Here is a 13,981-nt window from a genome sequence, read left to right on the forward strand (position 1 = left end):
ACAGTGCAATACTTGTAGACTGCAAATATACTGTCTGCAAATGTATATGGGTGAGGTAGCCAACCCAATAATCTGATATGGTTTGCAGACTTCACAGGTATTTCAACCCACTAACAATATATTGTGTACACCTGCATTATATGTAGTAAATGTATAGGTTACCTGTTATTTCTGTCATGCTTTTATTTCATGCCTGTGTGTTCAACTGTCACTGCAGTCTACTATAAAACTGTGCCACTATTACCAGGTCATATGTTGGGTCCAGGTGAGCTCTAGGCAAATAGTCAATAAGTAAGCAGCAGTGACTTAGTAGCTCAGTTTGTTAAATGCTCTGTCTCTAGTACATTTTGCCACACAGACCCCAGTGTTTGAATCCAGTTCTCTGTAGCACTGTATATTACAGTAGCAGTCACAAAATGATTACAGATTTTCTCTCCACAGGAGCTACATTAAATGGGTGAGTTAGCCCATAGTCTGGGTAAATAAGTATGTGCTTAGATGTCACAGACTGTTAAAATCATTATCAGGTATGTGCACATACAGCCTAAAATAAAGGAAAGAAATATAATACTAATAAAATAAAATAAATGTGTAATCATTGGTATGGCTCCATGCCTGGAGTGTCTGTTAAATGTTGCTGCAGTTAATTAATACATTTGATGTAGATGTTCTCTGCAGTCACTGCTATTGGGTTTTATCCTCATGCCTGTCAAGCAAGGCATAATAGTAGTATAGTTTTTGTACTGTACACATGCATGTCTCTCAAGTGTCATGCTGTCATGGAATGTAATTAGTGGTGGGTAATCCCTCTGTCACACATTTACCATTGATGTGAGTATCTAACCAGGACTGTATCACTAGATCAGCTCACAGTACACCTTGATAGTAATATAGGTCCACCTAATGTGCAAGTGTTCTGTGTAGTTTACTACCCACGGTTGTTATGGCTATAAGATTATGCTCAACAAGGTTTTAAGGTTGAATGTAACTTTGCTACAAATATGCAACATAAATAAGGAATAAGATAAAGTTTGTTTAAATGCAGAAACAGAATTTAGTAATATGTGATTAGCATCCATACTAAATGACTGTGGCTTAAAAAAATAAGGAACTTGCTTATGAGTGTATTACTCACACATCAAGAAAGCTGACTTCTTACAGACATGACAAGAATGTAATTTGCTTTCTTTAAAGAACTGACAACAGGACATGTTTTTCTAAGAAAGTTTAAAAATATGCTTTTCTAATACACAAGGTGTTTCCTTGAAGACAGTTTACTTAGCATTTGCACAAGAACAGATGTGTCAGCATTTGCATCATCAAGGCAGTATCTTTCCAAAACCAAGAGGGTGTGTGTTTAACTAAAATATATATAAAGTCTGTATTAAATCCAGTTATGCTAGGGGTATTGGTAGGGACACATTTGTCCTGAGGTAAATGTTATATCTCTCACATCATCTGTACTATATGAGGAGTAAAGAAAAACATTTTCTGAAGCTGTGGCAGAAGTATGTGTGGTTTATTATAAAAGTTATTGGTTACTGCTCTTAAAGACAGGTGCTGCAAAGTATATGCTCTCATCAGTGTATATTCTGCAAGTTTCTGTATGCAACAGCCTGTGAATGCAACTATAACCAGACTTTGATTTTAGCAGAATCCAGCCAGCAAGACTGAGTGTCTTAAGAAGACTTCAAATCCATCACAGTAAGCATCAGAGTAACAGCACAGTGTTTTAGCACAATTACAATTAATTTTTCAATGTTGAGCCTACCTGCATTTGAACACAGGGAAGAATAAGCCCTGCAGAGGGTTACTTCAGTCAAATTGCAGTAACTAACATTTGTACGTATCTGTAAATCCTAAACAAAATACTCCAGTTTTTGCAGCTTGCAGCAGTAAAGTTTTTTTAGACATCTAAATCCAGTGAGACTAGTTCAGGAAAGTGCAGTGCCATAAATTCTCCAAGAAAAGGTGGATATCTACTTTTACAGCAGTCCGTTGCCTGTTGTGTTTTACCAGCTTCTCAAGTGACTTTGAAAAATTTCCAGCCATCAGCAACAACAGCCTGATCACCTGTTTTCTTACTAACTGGTAAGACGTTTTTGTGTGTCACATTATTAGTATGGATGCTATAAGACAGTTTGGATATTAGACAGTTTGGATGTTATTAGACAGTATGGATATTTTCAGACACAATTCAAACAAATGTAAACCAAGCTTTAGTAAATTGCAATGTTGGTATACACAGCACATTAGTAAATGTAAAACCTTAGTAGGGCAGGTTGATAGTAAGGCATTATGCAAATGTATTACAGTATTTGACTGGTATCTCAAAGAAAACCATGTAGGGTATGACAAATGTTTATTGTGTCCAAAAAACAAACAGCAAAAAACCAAAACTACTAAAAGTGCGGACTGCACACAATAGGAGAGCTGGTAAAAACACAACTTTAATGTTGTGAAAACAGATACAAGTGTTGATAAAATCCAAATAATGGTAAGCGCTTTCGGCAGTTTGTCCTGAGGTAAATGTTATGTCTCTCACATCATCTGTACTATATGAGAAGTAAAGTAGAACATTTTCAGAAGCTGTAACAGAAGTACGTGTGGTTTATTATAAAAGTTATTGGTTACTGCTCTTAAAGACAGGTGCTGAAAAGTATATGCTCTCATCAGTGTATATTCTGCAAGTTTCTGTATGCAACAGACTGTGAATGCAACTATAACCATACTTTGATTTCAGCAGAATCCAGCCAGCAAGACTGAGTGTCTTAAGAAGACTTCAAATCCATCACAGTAAGCATAAGAGTAACAGCACAGTGCTTTGGCACCTTAAAATTAATTTTTCAATGGCTTTGCCCATACTGCCCCATGTGGATAGCTTGAGAGATATGCAGATGCTACAGCAGCTATAGTCCATTTGTTAACATAAGGAAAGGACAGACCTGTAGAGTAGATAGTAGTACCGTTCCCCATGAAATAGACTATAATGGTATTAATGGACTGTTTATTTCTCTCTCTCCCCACCCCTTATCTTCATTTATTTATTATTGTTATTCATTGGTATGGTTATCCTATTAACATCTATCCATTGGTTGGGTTCACTATTAACATCTGTTGTTACATTAAACTTTATTTTGGGGCATGTGTTGTATTATTGGTATGTATTATAATGCATATGCAATGGTTGCATATTAACATATCTTGTTGAAGTACCTATGTTGTAAGTGTTATGCCATAACTGTTATTGGCATGCTGTTAATAACTGTTATGTCATTTATTGTTGTGTTCCATATAATATGCACTGAAATGTGATTGGGTTATTTCCATTGTTCTGGCATGCTGTTATTATTAACAAACTGTTTTGTTCATAGCTAACCTATACACATTGCTATACCTCTATCACCACAGCACGGCAGGGTAGTCTGGTTCCTGCTGATCCACCTACCCTACCTTAGCTGGCTGAGGCACAGGGTACCAGTGTGTCTGTGACCCAGGCTGGCAGTGTCCCCTCTGCTGGCCCTGCACCATCTTCAGGTGGAACCACTGCAGGGGACAGGGCCTGTCCCCTCCTGGGAGCAGTGGCAAAGGTGCGGTAGTCACCTAAGATTAACTCCTGGCCATGATGTGCAGGATAGTTCATAGGAGCTATAAACAATGCCTGCTCTAGATTGAGGGCAGACTCAACAACCTGATGGGGCCAGCTAGCCCTGGAGCCCAGCCTCCAGCACAGACACCTTCAGGGCAGTGAAGGAGCCATGTTAACTGTCCATGGGTGAGGAGTTCAGGCATGCTGCTGCTGCTGCCTCTGCTTCTCAGATTCTACAACACCCTCCCCATCCAAGCTGTTTACTCCCCTTATGTGTCAGATACCTCCGTGTCTACTGTCGTGTCTGTCTTGTCTGTCTGCAATTTTATCCTTTCCTACCCAACTTAACTCCCCACACTTAGCTACATCCCTTCCCCAAAATTCCACTCTCTCCTTATGGAAAGCAAAAATGGCCAACTGTCCCACAAAACAATATCGGCCCATACATAGCTCTCCATTTCACACAAATGTCCACTGGACACAGCTAATTTGGACCAATTGGCTTAACAAAACATTTATGTTGTCTTCACCCCTCTCTCTGGTGTTTGAGAGTCCAAATTCATCCACAAAATCTGTCACACCGCACAGCTGTTGCTGTAGAAGAAATGGATAGCTATGGTTCTTTCCTACCCCCTTCCTGCACATCTCTACCTGCCTTTCAGTATCTTTTCCTCCTTGCTTGCCCCATTTCACCACTGTCCTATCACCCCCTTTTTCTTTTCTTTTTAATTTTTTAGTGCGGGTTGGCAAGGAGCTAAGTGAAGCGCTGCATCACACAAACCTGCTCAAACCCACTTAAAAGTGCTTTAATGTGTCTTAATGATCTTAAGTGTTTCTCACAGTGTTAGGCACATATACAAAATAATCACCCCCTGCCAAGTCTCAAACCCAGGTCCCTATCAGTTACTGCCTACTGCACTAAACAACTAGGCCACAGAGATCTGGATTAAAGCAGGTGTTTCCAGAATACATACTGATTGCTAATGACAGACTGAAAGCAACCTAATGTGAAAAATGGGAGTGTACCTGGGACTCCGATGCAAAAATACATCAACAGAAAGCCAAATAACTAATCATGGCAGGATGTGAGACCTGGGATAGCAGGTAAATGTTCCCTTTTACCTGCAACATATTTAAACACACCTGCTAATGCATCCATGGCACAGTATATATATATATATATATATATATATATATATATATATATATATATATATATATGTGTGTGTGTGTGTGTGTGTGTGTGTGTGTCACAGCCTGTATGTCTGCACATTTATCTAGCAGCTACACCTGCTCCAGTACTGACTGAGTAGCACAGTCTGTTAAATGCCTTCCATACAGAACATTTTGCCACACACAATCCCGGGTTCAAATCCAGTATGTTGCACGTCAATTACATTGTTGTGAAGGCAGCAAGTAATGACCAAGTTTTGCACTTTTAATCCCCATAGGTTATTGCTACTGAATTATCTGCTACTCAGTTTTAAAAGTCAAAGGCTTGCAGGTAGGGACACACTGCACATATTCATATAGCCTAACTATATGTGGCCTACTTCTCTATTATTGGCACTAATACATAACAGATATACCTTATTCACATGCCTCAATTAGACTGTAAAGGTTACCTCTACCCTGGTTCTGCTGTAATGACAGGGCTGACTCTACTGCCACAGTTACACATACATCTTGCTGACCTCCAAGTGTTCACACTCTCCCCTATGTGTCCTAGACTGCAGCAACAGCTGCAGTCTGGTGCATACACAGCTGTGTGTTAAGCTAGCTGCTATAGACGTACCATACCTTACAACCCACTAGAACTACAGATCCAGACAAAACCATACATAAGGGGAGGGGGCAAAGCTCCAGCGATAGGGACACATTTAACAGTTTGCCCCTACAAAGATAGTGAGCTGATAGAATAGCAGCTACCACATTAGCATGCATATTCTGATAGGTATGATGTGTGACACTCACATGTGTCTCTCTCCTTACTGACCTCAACACAGAATGATTAACAATGAACTGCCACATGATCATAATGTCATGGTACACTGGACAAACATATCAGGCATAACTGTGGACATACCTCACAAATCACAATAGTGAACAGTATTTGTACCTACCCTCTGTGATGCTGCAGTCTCCACACCTCACTAATGTCCATCTCAAAGACTAAGAGAGGGGCCTAGGCTTACATGAAGGAGTTAAATGTTGCACTGTGGCACCATGGCATTGGCTAATTAAAGTTCAAATAAGCTGTTTTGGATGCAATTAACAAATCTGAGAAACAGATTGGTGCACAGGCAATTACCTAGTAATGAGCATTGCCTACAAAAGGCAAGCAACTGCCTATGGGGAACAGGTCTGTATGTTGTTTTGCTCACACAGACTATGGATTTGCAAGCTATTTGCAGAGGAACACTTCAAAAAAGGATTACCTCACTCTACCAGGTATGCAATAGAGGTCCCCATATAATGGCATGCAGATGGGAGGATGGAGGTATGGGGAATAGGGAGAACAATGGTAGGCCTGTCATACATATATGGTATTGACATGGTGATACTCTGCTGTCCAATAACTACATTATTTAGTAAAGAAATTACCCCATGCATCTCAACTGTCCCTGCTTTGAGTCAAATCCCAGCTCTGCCCCTGTTACACCATCCTACAATCATTGGCTGTTGTAGGAAAGCTAGTGGAATCTGTGTTAGACATAGTGACACTAAGTGAGGGTGTACACTCCTGCAACATCCAATGATGTAATGTAATTCACATCCTCTTAGTCTGTCAAGGTCACACTTAACTAGTTCTGACATTGTAAAGGTGTCACTGACTGTCCATGATGTACTCTGGATAGGTCACTGTTTTGTTGATAGTATTCCCTCATTGGTTGAGAGCTATAGCTAACATACCTGTCAACCTCCTACAGCAGGGATTCAGGCCATAGACATAATTAATGGGAGGATACAGGCCTAGCAGACAGCAGTCACCATCAGCTACTAGCACCACATCTGACCTTGGGCATGGTGGTGCCAGTGCCACTCCTGACAGAGCAAGTTCCTGTGTTCATGGCCAGAGACAGTGAACTGTCCACTCTGCCATGTATGGTCCACAGCTCTCCAACATACACATATGTAGGGTTAGCACTGGACTTGACTGTGTACAAGCACACCCTCAAACATCACTGTCACATACAGATCACCAACAGACACACACGGTACCTATCCATGGCCCATCTAACCAGAACCCCTTCCTGACTCACACACATGCTGTCAACTGTATGGCACAGCCTAGGCCTCTGGCACCCCCACACCACACCCTATGCATGTGATGCTACCTTTTCCACATCCCTATCATCCATGTCATTGATGCAGGGACAGGCAAATATCTGTCTGATACACACGGTGACTACATTACTTTCAATGTACTTGTGTAGTGCAGTATTGTTATGTCATGACAGGTGTTGTGGGCCACAACAGGTACTGTGTGCCAGCATGTGTCATGACTTCACAGCAACTTTTTTTTGTCAGGCATGTGGAGAGATTTTGTTAGAAGGCAAGGCTCATGTCATGCAGGGAAAATATTAATACTAAGCCTTGAGGTCCCATGCCAACAGTGTAACATCCAACCGAAAATGAGTGATAAGAGTGAACCACAAGGCAGCCATGATCAAACAAGCTCCAGAGTTTGGCTCACACTGAATGGTTGAAAGTTGCATACAAGGGACACTTCAGTAACCCAAATATTAATAGGCCAGAGCATGTACAATATACTACTTTAGCAGTGATATGCATTTTTATATTAAGTTTATTAATTAAGATAATGGACTAATACAAGAGGGCACATTTCATCCTCTGCCCTGAGCACATACAAAAATTCAACACATCTGCTGTTCCAAACATTACACAAATTTGCAATAATATAATATATATTAAATTAAATATTAAAGTAAATAAAAAACAAAACCAAAAGTGTAGTGTTATCAGCAGGCTGTTGTAAAAGTCAGCAGTAATAATAACCTTGACACAAGGAATTAAAAAAATAAAAAATTAAAATAAAATACACACATAAGTAGCTCAGTGTTATGGCATATATAAGTCCATCCTAGCAAATGTAAAAATGTAAAAAAAAAGCAAAAGTAATGACTGGAAAAGTAGTTGAAAGTAGTTGCTTAAAAAAAATAGACACAAAATTACATAAACAAGAATATGAAGAATGATGCCATGAGACACACACAAATGCTTTGATAAATTTCATTATATCCTAAAATTTCATTAGATCTAATCACAGAAATTAGGCAGTAAGCTAAGACAACAGCAAATTTCTGTGTTTCATGTTCATGTTCCAATCAAAAAAGAAAAAGAAATCAAAAAAAAATGGAAATTTAATTTATGACAATTATAAAAAAAAAAAAAAAAATTTAAAACAAAAAAATTTTTAGTGTGTTTATTAACGGAAGGTCCCACACTTTCATTAAGTCATCAGGAGTTAATCAAGCTTCATGCTGCTTGGCACTAGGAAAGCCTGATGATTAATTGAATAGATTAGTTGAACCACAGTAGGCACAGTGAAGAGATATAAGATAGTTTATTTTAGCTTTTTTTGTAGCCCATTAGTGTAGTTATCTCTGGTGTCCAGTGGCTCCCCCCAATCCCCCTACAACCATTGGTACCATTAAGGCAGTCTAGAATGTGTCCAGTGGTTCACTCCCATTCCTGTTATGCTGTTCTGTGCCTTAGGGTACTTTATGGAATAATCCCTGGTGTCTAGCATATCCACCCCATAAATCTCCGGTCCCTCTTGTAACGTTGAAGCCATTGCAGCACATAAAGCATTCCCTGGTTCCAGTGGTTCCCCCACCCCTCAATTAGAGTTATGATGTTTGTGCCATTATAGCACTTCACTTTATCCCAAGTGGTTTAGTGGTTCGCCCCTCCCCCCAAACCCTTGTCCTGGTAGTAATGCTGGTACAACTCCATAGATGGATCCCTGGTGTTACTATTTCCCCCAGCCCCCCTTCCCTGTTTTGATGTCAGCACCATTATGTACTTTAAAATGAAGCCCTAGTGTCTATTTGCACCCCATCATGTTCATGTTCAGCAGTTGAACATGGCCTTCTCACCATGTTGAGCTCCACGAAGTGGTGGGGATGGCCATGCTGGACTACATGGCTGAGTACTTTCTTGAATCACTCAGCTCTGTAGATGCTTTCCTAGAGGTCGTTCCAGGGAGGGAGTACATGGCTAATTAGCATATTCCTCTGCTTCAGGAATGCCTCATTAGCATTCAACATGGCCACAAGGTAAGACGATGTAGCTATAATGTTATTTTCATGTATTGTGCATATCACTACATACCAGCTTAAATTTGGGGGTAAGCTTAGGATAAATCTGGTGATGAAAAGATCACTTTGTTGAATTACATACAATCACACACAAGCACACACACACACACACACACACACACACACACACACACACAAAACTATATACTGTATTATATAATTCTAAGTAAACTGGTGTTCTCTATAATGAGAGTTTCTTCCTATAAATGTCTTGGAAAGTGGTCTATTAATAATTAATAGCAGGGGTAAGTTCCAAATGTTGACATTTCAATGCTAATGGTATTTTCATCATTTTACAAATAGAAAACACACCTATAACCCTCAGATTATAGTCTGTTAGTGTAACTAAGCATTACCTACCAATTAAACAAATGAAGTAACTTAAAACATTCATGTTACACATTACTGACTTTATATACAAAATGTGTTTTCCATAAATAAGCTCCTACCCCCATTAGAACTAGGTGGTTAGATTATTAGCCAATAAATAGTGATGGATAAGGGGAAATGCACAGGGGTAGATTCAAGAGTATGAGACATAGAGATTTACATACAGAGGGGACTATAGTTCCCTACATAAAAGTAATAAAAGTAGAAAGGTAAGGGTGTAGAGGGCATGGTGTATATCAAAAGACATAGAATTGAATCAGTATGGAGAGATGTGTGGCAAATGATGCGAGGTAAAAGGGGACTTGAGCTAGAAGAAGGTTGTGAAATGATTCAGTAGGAGAAAGAACGGCATTTAGTGATGTGTTATGCATAAATGACAAGAAAATCTAAAGGAGTGATATGCAAGATGCTGCCCCTACCAAAGGGGTGAGTCAGGACTTTGCATGAAGCAGCAATGGATTAGTCTGTATCCACACTACTTCCAGAACTGCAGGCAGTTTGCATTTAAAGACTGGAGTCTGTGGGTGAGATTTAGTCTGTCGTATTAAACATTATGACTGAAATAGACCAGGCAGAGAATGCAGGTTAGTATAATGGTTAAGGTGTTTGACTCACAGCCACAAGGCACAGTATTTCTGAATGTAAACTCCTTTGTTGTACAATGGGCTGCCAAATGGCTCACAAACCAGATGCACACTATCAAAGTGGGTCATGCAACATAAATCAGCAGACCTGTCACCAATGGGGTGCCACAAGGGTCAGTGCTGGGCCCCCTACTGTTTGGTGTATACTTCTCAGAAGTTCAGGCCAAAACTAAGGGGCTGTGGCTGACCAAGTTTGTGGATGACTGCAAATTGGGTGCAATTATTGAATCCCCAAATTATGTCAGTATACCTTAGGAGGGTCTTATGCAGACCAACAACTGGTGTCTTAGTCATGGTCTGAAACTGAATACAAAGAAATGCATCATAATTCCCTTTGGTAAAAACAATGTCCCTTCACACTATCAAATTAACAACAATAGCCTATGTACCTACAAAGTGGTAAAAGATCAGGGATCACAAGTAGACTGCAAACTTAACCTTGACCATCATGTGTCTACTGTAGTAAGGAAGGATTTCTACGTAGCAAAGACATCATCTCTAGAGCAAAGGATGTTATAACCCCTCTATACTCATCATTAATCAGACCCATAATTGAGTATAACTCCCCTTTTTGCATGTACCATACTAAGCACCTGCAGCAATTGGAAGAGACCTCAGAGGTTTCTAATTAAGAAGATCAAGGGGTTCCAACATGTGCCTTACACAGACTGACTAAAATCCCCCATCACGATACACTGTATCTTATAGACTTCTTAGGGAAGGCTAATGCCTGGCTTACATAGCAATCTCAGACCCAAACCTAATGAATTTGCTGCACATCTGTAAATCAAATGGGACTACAGCTACCCATTCCAGGGACCTAAATATGGCCTGCGACTTAAATAGGATATGCTGAAGGGACAGATTTGTCTCCCAGAAACTGCCACATCTTTGGAATAGGCTGCCAATTCATGTGAAGCAGAGCACCTCTATGACACAGTTCAAAAGGAACCTGGATGAGTGAATGGGGCACCATAAATTCTTACCGGGGATAGCACTCACAACCCTCCTGTACATGAGCAGTCATTACTAAATACAGTCCTGGGTATTGACTAGAGTATCTATGTTATTACATTGGGAGGAAATGGCTAGGCTTGAAATGATCTCCGGGTCAATAACCTAGTAACCTCCTGTGATCCTATGACCCAGAGTTTTGAAGGCATTCCTCTCAGCTGTACAGATTTTTACTACATAGTTTTGGTCTGTTCCTCATAAAATGTATGACTTTCTGGCAAGTTACTGAGGACTGAAGTCAATAAATAATGATAGTTGCAGACTTTATATCCTTTAGAAAATGCATTCTACTTCAAAACCAGTTATTCCAGCAACTTTTTTTAAGTTTATAAAAGCAATATTTAAAATTGGTCCCAATTTTTGGGCCTTTGTCCCCCAATTATTTTTGGCTATGTCCAAATTGCTTGAGCTTCGAGGTTGAGGGGTACGATTGGAGGTGACTGCTGAGGTGCAAGGATGTTCTGATATTTCAAAAAAATTATGTATTTTATTTACATTGTCATTTTATTATTATTAGTCCATAGAAATAAACCTACTATAAGGAAGAAATGGTGGCCTGGGCAGGTGGGTGAAAAATAAGCCCAGTCCTGAGTATCGGTTATTTTCTTGTAGTTTTTTGTTATATTAGAATTTGCTACAATATTTTTTTAAGTTCCATGTTCTTTAAAAAATGTGCTTAATTACCCTGCTTGTACTATATGTGAAGTCTCATAAACAGTGACACTATTTTCTTTCCAACAAGTGTGTTCATGAGCATTGCTGGGTGACCAACTTGGGTATGACTATATAGGTTCATAGGTTCACAGACTGATACTTGTATACTACAAAACTAATAAAACTCTTGCTACTACAGGTAACTTGATTGCCCTGTCTATGAGGGACTGAGGGTGAATTTCTGTTAACCCATTCATTTATCTAAATTATATTTAAACTCAACCCTGTTCCCACAAGTACAATAAAAAAACTCCTCACCCAACTAAAACCTTGCTCTTCTGCACCAGACAACTTGCCCTCTTTTTTCATCAAACTTGCGGCCGACAACATAGCTCTACCTATTTCTATCTTAATGAATAGATCCATCCAAGAATCCCTAGTCCCATCCATCTGGAAACACACATTCATCATTCCACTCCATAAGGGCGGAAAAAACTATGACACCACCAATTTTAGGCCCATTGCAATTCTCTCTCCACTCTCAAAAATACTAGAAAATGTATTCATGCCCAACTAATGTCACATTTAATCCACAATAACCTCCTCACCCCTACCCAACATGGCTTCTGTCCCAGTCACAGTACCACTACAGCTCTTCTGTCCTTCCTTGAATCCATCAATCGAGCTCGTGACACTGGCAAACTAGTATCTTCCTTATTCCTAGACCTATCTAAAACTTTCAACACCATCTCTCATCCCATACTCTTATCCCAACTCTCTACTCTCAACCTTTCTCCCTCTACACTCTCTTGGTTCTCTGGTTACCTCTCTGAAAGACACCAAGCAGTGTAATGGAAATCATCTATTTCCTCCTTCCTACGTACCCCCACTGGTGTACCACAAGGATCTGTGCTAGGCCTTCTATTCAACATTTTCATTAATAACTTTCATCTCTTCATCTCCAATTCCTCTATAACTCAGTATGCAGATGATTCCACTATCACCTGCACTGCTGACACTCCCTCTGACTTACTATTAATAACCCAGTCAGCCTTTTCAAAAAGATAATCTTGGATGCTTAACAACTACCTTGCCCTAAACTCGACCAAAACTAAACTAATGGTATTTACTCCCTCCAGAACTTCTACCACTGACAATTCCTCCTTCACTATACTAACCCAAAGCAACATCCCCATTGAAATGGTATCTCACATGAAGCTCCTCGGTGTCATTATCGATGATCACCTAAAATTTGACATCCACATAAATACCGATATTAAAAAAACTCATCAGAAATTAGGACTCTTGTACCGACATAACCGCTTCCTCATTCCAGCAACCAAAAAGACCTTAGCCTCCTCCTGCCTTCTCCCCTGTCTTACATATGGTGCTCCCCTGTTCACTAACCTCCTACTTGGTTTACAATCCAAGTTAGAATCCTGCTACAATAAAATCAGTAAATTTGCCACCAACTCCAAATACTCATCTCATCACTGCCTCTCTCTCCAATCCCTACAATGGCTTGAGTTACCAAACTACCTAACCCTACTAAAACTCTCCACAGCTCACAAACTCATCTTCAAACCTTCTAGCTGTCCAGGTCTTTCCACCACTCCTTCCCCCTATATTCCAAATTGCCCACTTCGGTCAGGAAAACCAAAATCTATTACAAATCCACAAACCTTCTCGGCCCCCAGGCCATTTCCTGCTATCTTACTCCCTAGCCAAACTTTGGAATTCCCTCCCTCCCACCCTTCGAAACACTCCAAATACCACCAACTTCAAATCCCTCCTTCACTCATACCTATCCTCCAAATGGATCTGCCCCTGCTCTTCACCCACATGAGATCCCACTCTATTACCCATCATTCACACATATACTCTACCCATCTTTCGTACCCTCTATATTATAAATTCTTCTTTGTACATACTTAAATTTGTTCTCTCTGCTGATAGAACAAACTTTCACCATCACTACACCTATACATCACTCTAACACCTACTTATACTAAATCCATTAAGCTGTACTGTAACATGTATTATATATCTACTGATCTGCACATTTTCCACTTAATGATGGACCTAATTTACTGAGATATATTTTTGATATTTGATTTTTTGATTTATTGATTTATAATTCTTAATTGAGTTGTAATTTACTTGTAACTGTTATTGTAATTGTAACCGTGTCATGGAGCTTATCTCCTGGGCCTCCACTGAAAACTGGCCTTTCAAAAGCCCAGTGGACTTCCCCGGTTATCAAACTGAAATAAAATAAAATAATATTTAAAGACAGTGAGAGAGCATAGTCTGTTTGCTGTGAAATGAAGCTTATTCCAAAGGCA

This window comes from Protopterus annectens, chromosome 5.part0 (genome assembly GCF_019279795.1).
Source record: "Protopterus annectens isolate FY-2018-M chromosome 5.part0, PAN1.0, whole genome shotgun sequence".
NCBI lineage: Eukaryota > Metazoa > Chordata > Ceratodontiformes > Protopteridae > Protopterus > Protopterus annectens.